Source organism: Epinephelus fuscoguttatus, linkage group LG4 (genome assembly GCF_011397635.1).
Source record: "Epinephelus fuscoguttatus linkage group LG4, E.fuscoguttatus.final_Chr_v1".
Taxonomy (NCBI): domain Eukaryota; kingdom Metazoa; phylum Chordata; class Actinopteri; order Perciformes; family Serranidae; genus Epinephelus; species Epinephelus fuscoguttatus.
Window position 1 is genome coordinate 31,449,669 of NC_064755.1, and position 17,950 is coordinate 31,467,618.

Sequence of the window (17,950 nt, forward strand, 5' to 3'; positions counted from 1 at the left end):
CACACACACACACACAGTGATGCTACAGAGAAGGCTGATCCTCCTCAGTCTCCTCTCCTTTCAGCCTCAGTGTTGCAGTACAGTTTGTTTTTCTTCTTCTCTCCCTCCTTCTCTCACCCTCTGCCTCCCTCTCGCTCTTTGTACTCTTCTCTCTCTCCCACAAACTCCACAATGTGCCACACTCGAGCTGCAGCAGTCTGTTATTGTGCAGCATGCAGACAAGCTGCTAGGAGCCGACTAGTGATATCATCCCATTGTCCCTGCGCTGTCACCTGCACCAGAGAGCATGGAGTCCGGGAAGAGAGGGGAGGAAAAGAGAGCTGGAAGGAGAAGGGAGTAGGAGAAAGGAGAAAGGAGGCAGGGGATGAGGGAGGGTGAGGGAGGGTGAGGAGTCTTGAGAGGGATGCAGGACTGTGTGGTCATTGTCCAGTGGCAGCCAGTCTCACTCCCAATTTGTCAAATACCGACGCTTGGTCAGTGGCCCCTAGTGTCAGATACCGAGAAAGTGAGGCACCTTTTAGTGGTGGTATGAGATGCACCTGTGCAACTGTTGTAGTATAATGACATATCCTCATACAATGGTTCATATGATATCCTACAAACACTTACAACACCCAACGAGTGATGTTACCTGCTTAATGTGAAGTAACATTCTTGACCTAAAGTTGCAGAGGTTACATTTTGCCAAGTAAAGTTACTGTGGTCAGGTTTAGGAAGAGAAACATGATAAGGACGTACCTAAAATGACCCAAAGTTGAAACGGTTCCAAACACCAGTCCCGGGGGAAAGTACCATGTTTTGTGACCCATCCAAAACTCCAACCCACCCCCGTAAAGGACCATTTCCTTCTGTGTTCCCATCAGTTTTAAGTTTATTTACTTTAGCGCACAGGTCACGTGATCTCGGCCTTTCCAAATACTTGGGTTACACACAAATTATTGGCCCATAATGACATGCAATATATAGAATTTTGGTTCATCACTTTTCATGGGAAAACGTACAAACTCTGCTTAAGAATAAAGAGTGACAAAGTCCGCATAGGGCGGCGGCAGTGGAAATGCACGGGCCAAACAAGCTTTGAACTTTCACCCCGGAGACAGCTGTGAGTCCTGTGGGAAACCAAAAGTCAATCAAGTTATTATAATAAACGACATAGTGTCCTAGTATGTGTATCATACTGTGCTAGTGAGGTTTATCAATAGATGTATGTGACATGTCACATGATGTTACATTACAGTACGTTAGTAACAAATGTACTCATTTTCAGCCAAACCACAGCTATTTGACAAGTTGCAGGCAGGAAGCAACCTCTGAGGCTGAAAAACGAAGCCAATGCAGAAATGCCAAAAACTGCAGTTCCTCTAATGGCCACTTGAGGCTGGCTCCAGAAGTGAGTCAATCCCCACAGACCCTCATGTTAAAGTGCCGAACCTTACAGTAGAAATAAACATGTTTACAGCCTGGCAGACTGGTACAAAAGTCTCTATAGCTAATTTCAACATTCATGACAACTATACAGGGATGAATTTTTATACAACTCACCCACATTTTATCAAGGCTTAAAGTTACGCATAATTAAGGGCGTGGCTGCCTAAGTGACAGGCTGTCTGCGAGATGTCACCACAGTCTATGAGTCAGATCCACCCCTTGCTCCTCCACGGCACCAACTTCTCATCCAAATATGGTCATTTCTGGCTCCAAAAAAACAAGAGGGTGAAGGCTGAAATGCTGAAGTTGAGTATTCAAAACAGCAGTCTATAAACCAATGCGTGGCTTCGTCCATTATTTTATACAGTCTGTGGTTGGAAGTGAGAATGTGTTGCCACTGGGCCACAGTGAAAAACACAAAAACTCTGCAAAGACACTTGTCTTCTGGGGCAAATAACAGAGAAGGCCAAGTAGTAATCATATACCCAACACTTGGGTTGAGGCCTGTATTTACCTTTATTTGAAACAGGGTTATGAGACAGGCCTGTATATCTACTAATTTCCCCCATCAACATCATACAGGTAATTTTCCCATCCCCTCAATGCCTTTTAGCCAGCCTTTATTTGTTTGTCCCGGCTGTTCACCCGGCTGTTATTTGAGAATTTACAGTGCACACACGCACTAATACACACTCACACAGGGGATTCATGTTTCAGTGATGTACTTGTATGCCAAACAGACACACAACTTCACACTGGCCACCGTACAAACACAAACATTTGCGGATTCATGTTGCAGGAGCGCATACATGCTTCTCCCTTCCCACTCACGCTCACATATATATATTGTTCAGTCCCCACGCACAGAGCATCTAACTAGCCAACACCTCCACTGGCCTTCACTTCTGCTCCTCTCATTTGCTCCTTTGGCATACCTTCTTTTCTCTATATTTCACTCCGTCTCGGTCCCTGCCTCTGCATTTTTATCTCAGCACCTGCAGCAACGTAGTGTGTGTGTGTGTGTGTGTGTGTGTGTGTGTGTGTGTGTGTGTGTGTGTGTGCGTGTGCACGCATCAGTCTGCCACAGACAGGCTGATTAAACCCTTCAGCGCTGTCTCCTTCACCACTGGCTCAGCACACCTCAACATAATGCCACGTCACTGACACTCCCACCCCGCCAGCTGTCTGCGGCTCGTTTCACTTCTATCACAAGTTATTTATTTTTTATGAAATATCTGTCAGCTGTATGTGCGTTGAAGAAGTGAGCAGTTGTTGTTATTTTTACTCTGCCTTTTCTTTTTTTTTTGCTGTTGACTCATTGAGCGCAATATGGATTTCACATCAGAGCAGGAGTAGGAGGCAAAAGATCAGATTGTCGGTTTTTGGACTCACTAGAAAGCAAATAATTTTGTCTCTGAGAAAAGCAAAGCGCTGAACATGAAGCATTTTCTGTGATGCAGGTGCTTCAAGGTGTTTCTCCTCTCCTTTTGTTTTGCCATCTGTTTCATCTCGGTAGCTCTACCTCGTGTAGTTGTGTATTTAAGGTGACGCCTGTAGAAAGACGAGTCTTCATCACATTTCTGTGCTCATTCAGTGCACTGCAGGTTGGTATGCCTAGGCAAACCCAAGGCTAAAAGCTGCAAATTCAAAGACATGACAGCCTTCTTTGTGTCTCCAGACTGTTGTCAGTTTGTCCACCACTTTGGTTCAGACTGAAATAGCTCAACAACTATCGGATGGATTGTCATGAGTTTTTACAGACATTCATGGTTCCCAGAGGATGATAGGTGAAAATGAATTAACAAATCTTTTCGAAGACTCTATTTAATGTCCAGTATGTTCAGCCTGTTGAATGTCAGTGCTCATGAATCCCCGACTTTTCCCACTCACCCACTCGCTGTTATCAAAGGGTGCTGCTTGCACTGTACTGCCTGCTATGGTGAGTGATCGAGAGGCGATTGAATCACACTCGAGTCAAAGCCTTCACCAGCCAAGGCTAAGTCATAATGTGGAAACAACACAGACATTACAAATAACTTGTGTCGTATTTTATTGCCCAGAGTGTTTAAACAACATGCTGAAAACGAAAAGCAAAGGAAAAGCTCATTTCTCAGATTATTCCAACACCACATGAATGCAACACAAGGCTGGAGAGGTAACTGGGATGTCTGCTACTTCCCCTTAAAGAAAAACAAATCGATGGTCAGTGACATTTCGGTAACATCAGAATGACCTTACATAGCCCGCCTACATAGAAGTGAAACCCTGAATCAATGTGTTAAAATTAATATTTATCTTTATTGATGTAAACGTATACATTAAGTCTAGTTATGCAGTGAGGAGAAGTTTTGTGGGGTAGGCACTTGCTGTTGAAAGTATATAAAAGAGTGTCACAGAGAAACGGCACCATACTTTACAGAAAGTATTAAAACTCTTAAGGTTCAAAATGTTCAATACATTTACACGTATCATGTCAAAGGAACTGATACTGTGACAAGACTCGCTCCAATCATCACTACAGAGGATGAATCCTACTGACTTTGGGGATCCCTTGACCTTTCCTCTAGGTTGACATTTGTGGTTTCAAGTAAAATGTCTTTACAGCTGTCGGATGCATTGACATAAAATGTGGCACACACACATTTGTGTTCCCCTCAGGATGAATTGTAATAACTTTGGTGATCCTTGAGCCACTATCAGGTCAGACTTTCTGTTTGTCTAAAGTCTAACACTTTGGTTTATGACAAATTTTGGCAAAAATTTATAATGTTTCAGTCAGCCTGAGCCGCACTTTATGATTTGTGAAAATTAGCAAATGTCAAACTAAGATGGTGAACATTCCCTGCATTCACGTGGTGTCGAAATGATCAGGAAAATGTGTTCCTGTATCGGAAAATTCACATGAACCCTTCCTCAAGTGGGAACAACAACTCAAAAAGTTTTGGTACACGAGTTGGATCTAGGTCAACGTCATATAAGCCTATGCAGAAACATAGCAGTGTTCATCTAATAAAGTTTTTATTAGTCAGGTAAAGCAGTATTTTGGTAGTTTTGGCGCATCAGCTGGTGCAGCAACAAGTCTGGGACAAAATCATTTTGTAATACACAGCTTCAAATGTTTATCAGTGTCATTTAAAGCTTTGAGCAATAAAGAAACAACCTGTCTTCTTTGCAACAGCCATGTTTTTTCCACATTTTGACTTTAAGCTTATGAGCCCACCAAAGTCAGAAGAATGACTTATCAACTCTGCTAATGGGGACCATTCGAGGAGCATGTGAAGACAGCACTTGCACCTTCTAAAGATTAACATGCTAGCATTATGATTGTCAGCATGTTAGCATGCTGACATAAGTATTTAGTTTAAAAATCGGCGTGCTTAAGTGCCCGCAGGGCTGCATGAATGGCTTTAGACTTTTACTCTTGTTTTGCGCTGAATACCTGTCAGCACTACTGTGTCACTTCTGTTTGTGTGGATACTGTGTGTGTTCATAAGGTCTTGGGAGGCTCGGGTTGTGCTGAGGAGACAGGTGGTGTGAGAGCTGAACACACAGCGTGGGTGAGGATGAAGAAGAGAAGAAGAAGGAGGGATGAAGAAGAATCTCATTCCCCTCCTGCTGCCACAAACATGCACTTCAAAGATGACACAGGGGTCCCTCAGCTGTTGTTGTGGTTCGCTAATGAAAACTAATGAAATGTACATTAGTGATGACAGTCGAGCAGCAAACTCAAGTTTTGTTTTTGTCCCTTATTGACGGGTGGATGCTCTAGCACGGCGTTAAATGAAACTGACGTCCATCCATCCAGGCCATGACTGGTGTGTAATGCGTCAGTGGGGCAGGTTGTTTGTGCTTATGGCTGCAGTGTTGCCAACAGTAATGAACAGCCCGGATGGCGCGCCCCGCACAGCATCGATCGCGCTCTCTCACACAGACGGCGGATGGAAATTGGTCCTGGTGGGGAAGCAAAGGAGGCGCACACATGCCTGCACCTTCTGTGGACACATATGGATGCAGGGATCAGCACACATGTACATACTGAGAGAGTGTGTGTCCGTGGGTGTGTGTCTGTGGCAGTGTGTGTTTATTGACGGGATGCTCACTGGACCGAGGATGATCTTCTTATTGGTGACAGTATGGAGCATATAGAGGGGGAGACCTGCTCAGTGGGCCTTTCTCTCTGTGTGCTGCATAAAACTCTGGATCTCTTCCACCTCCCCTCACGTCCTCAGCTGGTGCTCTCTGTAGTTGGAGGAAAGCCCCACACACACACTGTACCAAACCAGGCGGTAGAGCTTCCTCTCCTGCTTCATTACCACATGAATGGTTGCCATATTGCCATATACTGTATGGCTATTGTTGGCAAGTCAGTCAAAGTCATTGGCTCGTACATGGTGAGCTAACAATAGCAAATGGAGGAGGGGTTCCTGTTTGAGTTGGCAACAAAAGCGTAATGGTGGTCTATCTTTAAAGCAAAATTGTGGTTCACTATAACTTTGGCTTCATTTGTTGCAGTTTTGGCCATTATTTTAATCTCGTATTTACTCATCAAGTTGATTGCTGAAATCTGGGAACACAACAACACTGATGATCAAACGGGTTGTAAACAAGACAACACTTATTGAAACCACTTTATAGTTAAAACTCACAATGAGCACAGTGGAAATATCAGTGATTATGCTTCATTGCACGGGGAAGCTGTGAAACCTAACAAACAGGAGGGCGGCAGACAATAGAAAACAATCCTAAAGAGACCTCGGGGAACAGCACAGTCAAACAAAAACAGCGTCGATAACAAGTGTATTTGCTTTAAAGTTCTTCTGAGATACAAAGCTTATGATACTCACCGAGTGGGAAGAATAATATGGCTTATTACAACTTGAGTCATTAGTTTCCATTGCCGCTGATATCACTGTACTCACCAAAGTAATTACTGAGATCCGGGAACAAAGCAGCGTTGCTACGAGTAGGTGCAACGGGGAAGCAAACACAAGCGTTCAGACGATCGTACAAGTTCTAAACAAGTCCCAAGTAGCTTATTTAAAGGAGATAATTTCCCAAACTGATCATTTTTAACATCCATCATAATTAGATTGATTTCCTGGTTTAAATTTGAGCTACTCTGCTTGCCATTGTTGTGCACTTTTTATGCGATGAGGGATTGTTAGCAAAGTAAGAAAGCACTTACTTTGGGTTTGTTGGGTTTGTTATGTTCCAAGATCTCAGTAACAACTTTGGTGAGTGCTCATTAGACTTAGACCAGACCTCTGAACTGCCTCAGACATCTCAGATTTGTTGAGTGATTTGATTAGGTCAGGTGTTGGAGAAACAGCCGGCCAAGCAGACATCAAGAAAACGTATAAAGCATGGTCACATATGAGTGAAGGCACATAAGAGACCATCGTCTGCTAAGGCGATTTTGTTGCCGAGTAAGGACAGTGCCTGATGTGACAGATACCGAAAGTAGCTTGCAAGCTAGTATTAGCTAGGTTGCTAATAAACACTGAGAGATATGATGTCACTGACATTCCATGACTGTCTCCCGACTCACTGCCAGCCAGGCCGCATCTCATGTGGGGTAGCTGGTATTTTTCGTGGTCAGTATTATAAAATATCGGCTGGGTAGACACGGCAACAGTCGATGTCATTCATTCATTTTCCGTAATTGCTTATCCTGTTAGGGGTTGTGGGGGGGGAGTGGAGCCTATCCCAGGTGACATTGGGCTAGATGTGGGGTACACCCTGGACACACCTACGGACAATTTAGAGTCACCAACTAACCTGCATGTCTTTGGACTGTGGGAGGAAGCTGGAGTACCTGGAGGAAACCCATGCTAGCACAAGGAGAACATGCAAACGCACAGAAGGGCTCCCACACCTGGGGTTCGAACCCTCTTGCTGTGAGGCAACAATGTTTACCACTGCACCACTGTGCCACCACACATTTAACATAACATAAAAAAGAAAACATTACATTTTGATTATTATGTCACTTGCTACTGATTGGGTAGAGCAAACAAAATACCCCCCCCCCCCCCAACAAGAAATCTGCTTACATGAACACAGTGTCAGCCTAAATGAACAAAGTGAAACAAAATGACAATTTAGACACAATGACTCGAGCTAACAATAAAACCACAGCTGTAATAAACTGTTGTTTTTCTTGAACCGCAGAGCACTGAGTGTCAGTCTTTCCATTGTGCGTGCCAGATTTACTGTTTTCAGCAGATTATTAATGCAAAGTGATGGCACAACAATCAGGAGTAATCCAGGATTTTAAGATTGTTTTCTCATCAGCCAGAGTTACGATTTGTTTTTGTTTTCTCTTACAAATAACTTCAACTATGATGAGGGTTTGTTTTAAAAACGTGTGTCACCATTTGTCTTGTTTCCTTGTCTGACTCTTTCTTTGCAATGTTGCTGCTTGCCCAGATCTCGGCAATTAACTAAATGAGTGCAGAGTTATTGTTACTGATATGAATTATGGTCAAAACTACAAAAATAGGACCCTCATGGAAAGAAAACAGGAATCACAGAAACAGTATCGATGCTGAAAACCGTTAGGAGAAAGAAAAAAAAGAGACCACTGCTGCTCTGGCCTCTGTTAAATTAAGACTATTGTGTGTTTCGGATTGTGTCACTAAGGGTCTTTCAGTTAAAAAGAAATACGATACAGGCCGCCACAGGTCCTTAACCTCAGGGACGGTCTGCTGCCTGTGTGTGGTAAATCTCTCCTATTCTACACTTTCTTTGTTTTTTTACTGCGCTCTCTCCTGCGCTCTCTCTGCCTCTGTCTCTCCCTCTGTCCTCTTCTTTTTCTCTCCATCATCCTCTCTGTTGTCTGTGAGCATGTTAACACTCCAGCCCTGTCAGTGAGCCTCATGGCTCCATGGTAACCAGTCACACCATTCTCTACCAGTGTGGCTTTGTGCATGTGTGTAGCCGAGGCTTCCTCAGTGTGTGTATGTGTGTGTGTGTGTGTGTGTCGATGGGTGGGATCGGGGTCTTGTTTAGTTTCAAAAAGCTGAGGAGAGGTCGCGGCCGTCCCTGTGGGTCTCTTGCTGTAATTCATGTAAATTCCCTTAAGACCCCGACAGCTTTGTTTTCCTCAGTGTCAGATCAGATGCCCGTGTCATCGATGCAGCTTGACACATTTTTTTTTGGTCTCATATGTGAAATTCCTTCACCTAGCTCCTTTGATAGTTAACCAGATACCTTGATTTATCATGATACGCTTGCCACGTGATATCTCTGACACTAGACACCTCAGTGTTATTGTGCTGTAATGAGTTCAGAGCCAGAGTTAACAAGGCGAAAATTGATACAGACATGGATGAGGACAAGACCAAGTGATTGCCAGAGGACAGTGCTGCTCTGCGTTATTAGGGTTACTGTCACGGTTTATTACGCGATAGAAAACCACATTTAAACAATCACTGATTCGATTGCGACGTGAGCGCTCAAACAAGCGTTTAAAATTATCTTGTAAAAACAGGAATGCATCGGGAGCAAACTTAAGCAGGCTAAATCATCCATACTTGTCTTGAAGTATTTCACAAGTGTCCCCCCACCCTGCTTCGATAGCCTTGTGAACTCAGCCCCTCATTCTCTCCCTGAACCAATCATATTTCACTCCCATTCACATTTCTGAATAGGGGACTCGAAAGGAGCCCTTGCCACGAACACCCACTGATGCACACTCTCACACGCATACACGGAGACAGCGTGCAGCTCTAGTTAGGAGGCCTTGGTCTAGACCGCAGCATGAACTTTGTTCTGCTAAAAGTTGCCATTGAAATATGCAGTTGCCATTGAAATATTGCTATTCTATTGGTGTCGTGACAAAGAGCAGGGAGGGCGCCGCTCCTATCTCAGTGTGAGTCTGAAGGAGCAATGGGCCGGCGGGGTTCGCCCAGTGTCTCAGCTCAACGGAGTCAGTGTGCAGAAATAATGCCCATTAGACTTGGTCAATCACGCCCCTCGCTCAATGAAATATGGCCCTTTCACTCATTTCATACCATAATGCATACACCTCGCCGCTATCCATCATCTCTCTGAAAGATGCCTGCCACTATGAATGCTTTTATTTATGATACAATTTTTTTAAATTAATGGCTTCTCATGTGGTGACGTCGGATGCTGAGAAAGCTCAACATGCTGAGTTATGTTTGCACAGAAGACGACTGCAGCCGTTCATTAGTGAATTAGGCTGAAATTCCAGCGTAGAGGTCTCAGGTCTTTTGACCACCAGAGAAGCCCTGACGGCCCGTAGGCTGACGGTTTCATCATGGTAAGTGGGTGGATATTATATACTTGCAGTCGCGTGCAACAATGACCATGTTGTGAAGCTATTGAGCACGTCCCTCTGGTGCAGACAGGATTCATATGCCTTTGTGGGATTATTAAGTGGCTATTCCCAAACCCGCGAGGAACACTGCACCAGGAAACAACAGAGCAGCAGCTGTAGAAACACCCCGTGGGGTTTACTTGTAAACAAATAAAAGTTATGTTTTACATTCAGTGTTATGCAGCAAAACACAATGTGTGTGTTCTTGACTCAAGCTCAAACAAATGTGCTAAATGCATTTCCTTCCACATAAAACATTTGCAAAATCCAGCCACAGCTCAGTCGCCATAAGAAAATGTTTGCATTGTACATTTCTGCAAACCATGAATACATTGCGTTGCACCGACTACAGGTCTGTAGCATAAGAAATGACAGGAAATTAGGTATTATAGAAGTTCAACATGCAACCTATATTCTCCCACTCCACCCTCCTCCTAATGGACAGTTGATGTCAGTGGTACGTCAATCTACTTTCCTACTGACTACCCGCTGCTTTCAACCCATCAGGGAAGCAGGTCAGTTTTTTCCCCAATCTCACTGCCCCAGTCTTCCCAACACACCAGCATGGGATGAGATGTGCACCTGTATCACCCCACTGACCTGAACCAACATCACATTCTTTGTTCCACCTCCTCCTTATATTAAAGGTGTCACTACCTGGTGGTCCTCCTTTTTTCCTCTGTGCCACCTGCCACATGTTGCATTTGCACGTTTCATGTGTATCATAACAACGTTTCCAAAGTGACAGTATATAAGCTGACTTTGTCATCAGGAGGTGGAGGGGATGGTGGATGTTGTGTCACCTAGGCGAGACACTTGTCAAGCTACAGACCACTGTTCGAGACAAACAAATAACAAACCCAGTTGTCTTTTGGCGACCCATCACCGCTTTTCCAAGTGGCATGTGAGTCACTGAACCAGGGTGTATTTCACCGACCTGTTTGTGTTTTTGTGCCACCAAATGTGGGTGTTTAAAGCACATGATGATTTTCTTGGAGAACCATTGTGTTTAAGTGTGCAGTATTTTTCTGTTGCAGAGTTTTTGTTTTGGCTTTTTGCAACACATTTCTGTTGCTGCATTTGTTTTGGATTTTTTGTATGTGGTTGTGAATTGGCATCGTTTTTGAAGCTGCAGCACGTTTCTCCTAATAGCAATGTTATTGGCTGCAGCACGTTTGCCCTTGGCGACCGCCGCAGTCGGGCCCCTCCAAAGGGTCATAAGGTAGATCTGAAGCGTTGTATGGTGCTTCATGGGAGAGGAAAGATGAAAAACGAAAGGTTCTGCTGCACAAATCTTTTCTCAAATCGTTGCTTTTTTTGTTATTGACATGAAACCATAAGAGAAGAAATGTCTCTTTAGTTGAACTGCGAACAACTTGTAGACATCTGAAATGTGACAAGGGGCCCCAACTAGACAGGTCAGGAACCACTGCTTTAATATCTGTAAATTTTTTTTATGAGATCATGACATATATTTGTATTTAAAATCTTAATCTGAGGTTTAAAATAAGTGTAGTGGAGCAAAACTATCTCAAATTGTATACTTCAGTACAGTATTCAAGCAGCCTGAATGTACTCAGTTACCTCCCACCTCTGCCACTGAGAGGGGACAAAGTGTGAAAGAAAATGTTTTTCAGATACTGGAGTCTAAATCATTGTTCACTTTGATGGACAATGTGCTTTGAGGCAGATAATGTTACATTTTCTGTGCTTTTGTAATGAGAGGAGCATTATTTAGGGCCGGGCCCAGAGAATAGTGACTCTTTCAAAGGGATAGCTCCCACCATTGTTGCTCTCTGCAACCATAGCTAACGGACGTCTAAAGACCTTTTCCCAACATCTATTCTTTTAAAGCGGGTTGCAATAATACCAGTGAGGAGTCGGCAATAAATAAGCTTCCCCTCACTGAGTCAACTAGATTAGATTGCATGGGGACATCTGTTGAGTGTAGGTGAAGACTTTCTCCAGCTCTGTATGGGAAAGGAAGTCCTCAGGATGTGCCTTGAGGCTTTTTTTCCTTTCATTCGCGTAGCTTTAGTTGGTTTTACTCCACCTCCACCCTCTATTGAACATCCAGAGAGCCGCATTGACTCAAGCACAATCAGTGCAGCTGACAGTTATTCCAGTGTACACTGGGTGCCATTTGATTTAACATGCAATTACAGTGTCAATGTTGCTTTTATGCTCTGCCAAATTCATATCGCAGGATGTTATGCTCTGTCATCTCCTCATCCTGCTGACAGTTGTGTCAGATACAGAATGTATCTGTACAAATGTGTTTAAAAATCAAACAAAAAAAAAAACAACCACCCGGTAACTTTGTAGATTCTGGTAGCTGTTCATGTGATACCAGGAAATGTTTAACCTCTATTGTGGAGAGACAAAAGGTTGTTTTAATCCCACTGTGAGAAGGGAGGGAGAGGGGGAGGGGGGGGGGGGGGTCAGGGGAGGGACGCGGGAGGAGGGGAGGAGGGGTTGTGGGTGTGTTGTAGGGGGATGGCGTTGTGGGGGTGATTTTGTGAGGGAATCGGCTCGTCTCTCTTGACTGTCACTCAGTCACAGCAGACACATCGAGGAATACACAGCCGCTGGGATTATGACAACTGAACTATGCTCTCGCAGGACGGATGCACACACTGAGGGGATTTAACACACACACGGACATAAAGGTGATGTATGCTCTCTTTGGTTAATGGGCATTTTAGGCCATGTAGTCACCTGTTGGGTGGAAAGTGCAGCTTGTGATGCTCTTAGTTTGCAGGTGATCAAACTCTTCAAGATGTTTTACACTATTGGATGTTTCTACTGGTGAAACAGTGAATCAGTCTAATCACTAACAATTTTGATAAACAAGTAATCATTTAAGTTATTAATCAAGGAAAAATACAAAATATTTAAAGGTGCAGACCTCTCAGACATGAGGATTTGATGCTATTCCTTCTTTTATATCACTGTAAATTAAACAATTTGGGATTTTGGACTGTTGGTAATATAAAACTAGACATTTTGCAATGTTACCCTGACCTTTCAGAACTTGTGATGGCTGTTTTTAATGATAACTCTCATAACACATCTACATTTTACCACAACACACTCCCGTTATATTCTTACTGTTTATGAAACTACTGTTTTATGTCACTTTACTTTATGTTTTGTTGTATTTTATCCTTTATTTTAACTTGCGATACTTCATATCCTCATTTATAGATTCTCTTTTTGTTTCTACTCGTGTGATTTTAATATTATTTTCATTTTTTCATACGTCTTTCAAAGGCAACTGCTCTTGTAATTGTTGCACATTTGACAATAAATGACTTTGAACTTTGAAAAATAATTGATAGAGCTGAAACAGTAAGTCGATTGTCAGAAAATTTAGTCGCCGACTAACCTTTTCAGTCAGTTTTCAAGCAGAAATACCAAATGTACCATGGTTAAAGTTTCTCAGTTGTGAAACCTTTCTGCTTTTCTTCGTCTTATGTGATAGCCAAGTGATTATATTTGAGTTATAGACTGTTCATAGTTAAAAACAAGACTTTTGAAGATGTTAGTTTGGGCCTAATGAAGATGTTTTGGACATTTTTCACAATTCTTTGACATTTTATAAACCAAACACTGAATCAATAGGGAATATAATTGTCAGTTGCAGCCCTAGATGATTCCTAAAATCTCTAATAAAACAGCAAATCCAGTTTTCTACCTGTAGCCTGTGACATATTGACAGGTGAGGATGTTAAGATATTTCTTGCAGTGTGGTAAAACTTCCGGAGCATATGTCTTTTTTTGTAGTGAGACATCTATAAGAGCTTGTTTCCTCTGACAATCAGCTGTCTTATTAACATTTTCATGGACAGTTTACACTTTTCCAGCACTTTCATATCAACACATCATCTTCATTCTGCTGGATCTCAGCTGGTCCTCAGCATAATGGCATAAGAGCACATCTCTGTCTCTGCGAGCAGTGTCCCCGTAATGTAAATTCATCATAGGGGAAGAGTGTGTTTCCGGCTCTAATTATTTCTCCCCTCTTTGGCGGTAATGATGCTTCATCGGGAGAGCGGTATCGTCTGCAGCCACACTCTGCCTCTCATTAGGCAAGAGACTAAAATTAAACCCACAGGCCGCTACGCTGGTGCTGAGCCCCATTCCCCATCAAAACAACACAGCCTGCAGGAGAAAACCAGCAGACTCTAATTAGAGAAACGTGTGACACCTCACTACCTGGCATTATCTGCAGTGAGCCATGCTTGTTCAACCTGATGACATCTCATTCTACTGGACTCTCATATTCTGTGTGATGGGACTAGTGGAAACATAAACCATGTTTAAGTGTCTTTTTCTTTAGTCTTGAAAGCAGCATGAATGAATGAAATGAACAGCATTAATTCATCTTTGTGTGAAGTCAGCACATCCACATTGTTAAATACTAAATATTTTATATAACTGTATCTATATTCATGGAGATGTTTCTACTAAAATATATTGTAATAATTTACCCTCTTAAGATGAATTATTTATGTTGCTGTTCTACTTTTTTGGAGCTAACGTGCAGCTTTTTTTGGCCACTGGAGGGCAGCACAACAAGCTATTCCCACAACACTCATATATTATCACCTTTTAAAGCTAACATGGCTAACATGCTAGCAAGCACTTCCTAATTTACACATCTAGCAGATATGGTGCAACATTAAGCTGGGCATACATTGTACGATTTTAGCCTTGTTTAGAAATGTTGTTGTTTAATTCCGGCACGCACTGTACGAGAAAATCGTCTGTGATGCAGATAGAATGTTTTTTGCGTAAGTCTATAATGTTAGACCACCACAGGTTCACAATAACGCACTATTGTCAATGTATCTCTCCGAAACATCAAAAAAACACAAATACTGTTGCTGCAGCTCGACCACCTGGCCTCCAAATTCTCTGTCCATAAGATGCATTGCTTTGCCATGGCACTTTCAGACGCTCTGTTTGCCACTTTGCACAGGCGAGTGAAAAAGAAATGTACTGATATTGAGGAATCAACTTGTGGCTATGCTTTAAGTGAGCCTGAGGATGGCCGATCATAATTTCTGGCATGTCAGAAAATCATCCAAACATGTGATGGCCAGTTGGGAGCAGTGAATCGACCCACAGTCGGTCCTCACTCCTCCACACTGCACGGACACCGCCGCCCAAGGAAGCTGAAATCGGTCCAAGTCTAACATGACTCACGAGGCTCAAAAATTGGATCAGAAACAGGCTCAAATCGTACAGTGTATCTTAGCTTTAGCGTTCATTTGGACCTGTGTTTCCTGTACAGTTTTCATTCTCTGTTCTGATATTCACTCACTCCTGGGGTAACTATCTGTGTCTGTCTGATGTTCTGGCGGTGGGCAGGTAGTGTGCAGTGGATGTATCTGACCTTTTTTTTTTTTCTGAAAATAGCTTCCTGTTGCTGGAAATGATGCTGATGTGAGCAGTGTGAGTGAACCAGAACGGTAAAGTGGGCTATAAAACCAAAGCTGGTGAAAGACTCTTAAAACTCTCGGTATATCTGAGAGGAACTACAGAGTCAGGTGATTATTCTTTGTGGTTTCCTCACTATGAGAGAATCCTTTCTCATTTGATCCAGTGTTAACACAAAAATTTTGATCAGTGCAGCTTCAGAATGCTAACAAGCATTTCCTGTGTTTATCTGCTGTTAGCTCCTTCCTTGTTGTTGAGAAATGTTGTTATCTATATTCATGAAAAATTCAGCTGTCTCTTTGTCAGCACTCATGACACGAGAGCGCTCCCCGAGGTATTGAGGGCACCGCATGTCTCTTGCTGTGAGGTGTTTTGTAGTCCCGCTTGTTGCCCACTGTCAGCATCCCATCTCAGGCTATTTTCAGTCTCGGTTCTGCGGCCCTCTTCTCATCACCATGGCAGCAGAGCCGGACTGAGCCCCGCTCGACTCTGCGGTGTCTGAGGGCAGAGGTGGGGTGGCGGGATGGCTGGCTCGGTGTCATAGGGGGAGGCCGCTTTTGATGGGATCAGCCTTCAGCTCAGTCAAACAGGATGTGGAAAGGTCACTTTGTTGTTGTGTTTTATTCATAGATCTCAGCTGTAATCAGATGTTTCACTGCGATTCAGCAAATGCACAGTGAGGCAAATATTATCCCGTACTGTAAGAGCCGAACAAGATGATAGCTGAACTGTAGTTCTGTGCACAGGTATGGTGTCAGCACAGGTGTCAGCAATAATGCAATGTGAGGCTGTGGGTAAAGCATGTATGTCAGTAGTTTTTAAAATCTGGGTCAGGAGGAGCCTTTCAAATTCAGGGCTGTGTGAAGACCTGTTTTTTGTTGTAATATTCTGTAACAAGTAATATGTTATTGACTATGGTGCTCAGGCTTTCTGAATCCTTGAATTGTACCAAAGATTGCAGTAAATAATGCAGAGTTTAGGAGAATATAGCGTGAAAGAAACACCCCAAATGTTTTTAGACAGTGCACAGATGCTGGCAGAATCGAATCTTGGGAGGTGAGACAAAATGGGGATCTTGAGAGAAAACAACTGTAGAAACCACATCTGTTATTTGTGTGAAACAGAGTTAATGTAAACCTGTAGTTCACAATTGTATCTGCGTAGCGGTGCAGAAAGCAGTGTTCGTATTTAACCGAGTGGAAACGTCGGCGTCTCTCAATGGGGCTCCCACACTCTTATTTGGAGCAGCAGACTGAAGTCGATAAGCCTTTGCTAGAAGTAAATTGGATTGGCTTCTTCAATCATTTCGCCCATCGATTCCGGTAGGTGTGTCTGTGTTCGCTGTGACAGTATTCGAGGGGAAGAGAGGAGAGGAGTGGGCAAGAAATAAAGGAAAGAAGAGACTAGATATAATGTAAGGAGATTATAAGAGAGGTGGACAGCCTTCTCTGGTATGTGACCTCATGTTAAAGAAGCTGTATGTGTCATTCAGAGCAGTAACATAGCAACAACTATATGCTATGAAAAGATATAGGGAGTAATAGTTTCCTAAGCAAAGACCTAAGGGTGGTGATCGGTCCAACCACGTGTCCATGTTAGTGCATGTGAGTCCCTGTGTGTGTATCCCTCTAAGCGTTGCGAGATGCAAGATAATTATTGTGCTTCTACGATAATTTTGCCTTCTGTACGATCTATAATTTCCTGACATGATCAGGATCAGGATAACAAAATATGGATCCTATGTCCATGTTTACGCTTCTCCTCTCATGTGACCTCTTGGTGTAGGCTTTGATGAACATGACTTTTGAGCTGTCGCTTTGGAGCTTGAACTTTATCACTAAGGTATGCTGTGTTCAAGTGGAGTTGTTTGAATGCACCAGTGAGCCCAGTTATTTATCCAATTATCTTATGGCTTCCAGTCTTCCAGTCTTGCTGCGTATGGCAATTACCACGGATAATGCTATCCCAAACCCCAGCAACGAACGGTGGTGGCACAAAAGCGCAGCACCCACCCTCTGAGTTCTGCCCCGCTTAACCGCATTAGCTCTGTTAGCACTGTTTGGGCTGTTAGCACCGTTAGCTGCTAGCCGCCAACTCAGCCACATCCATGTTGAGAGCCGTGTGCAGGCAATCCTGGCTCAAACTCTGAATCATGTATGCGCTCATAATGTACAGTTCTTTTAGGGGCAGTCAGAATGGAGAACAAAAAGAAAACCGAAACCTTTTCTGACCCTTGACCCTCCCAAATTTCCACAATCAGAGCAAGGTGTTGTAAAGTTAGCATGTCAAACATACTTTAGTACTTTGTTTTTTAACAGCATGTGTTATGAATTCATTCATTCATTTTCCGTGCACTGGAGACTATCCCAGCAGACACTGGGTGAGAGGCAGGGTACACCCTGAACGGGTCGCCAGACTATCACAGGGCTGACACATAGAGACAGACAACCATTCACACTCACATTCACACCTATGGGCATTTTAGAGTCACCAGTTAACCTTCAAGTCTTTGGACTGTGGGAGGAGGCCGGAGTACCCAGAGAAAACCCACGCCGACACGGGGAGAACATGCAAACTCCACACAGAAGGGCTCCCCCAAGCCAAGGTTTGAACCCTCCATCCCTGGTTCGAACCAGGAACCCTCTTGCTGTGAGGCAACAATGCTAACTGCACCACTGTGCTGCTTGTGTTGAGTTTTTATCCAAAATCTTTAAAAAATATGACAAGAAGAGC

At 43.3% G+C, this 17,950-nt stretch overlaps 1 protein-coding gene across 14 annotated transcripts in view; it reads left to right on the top strand.

Moving 5' to 3' along the window:
- The window catches only part of LOC125887746 (neuronal cell adhesion molecule-like), a 118,194-nt gene that overhangs the window by 29,878 nt on the left and 70,366 nt on the right, over positions 1-17,950 (top strand). The window contains exon 1 of one of the 14 annotated variants that reach the window (XM_049574791.1): positions 12,348-12,441. The exons of the other annotated variants lie outside the window; for them this stretch is intronic. The gene's annotated coding sequence lies outside the window, so the exon portion shown is untranslated. Of the gene's footprint in view, positions 1-12,347; positions 12,442-17,950 lie in introns of those variants that run through there. 14 annotated transcript variants of the gene reach the window in all.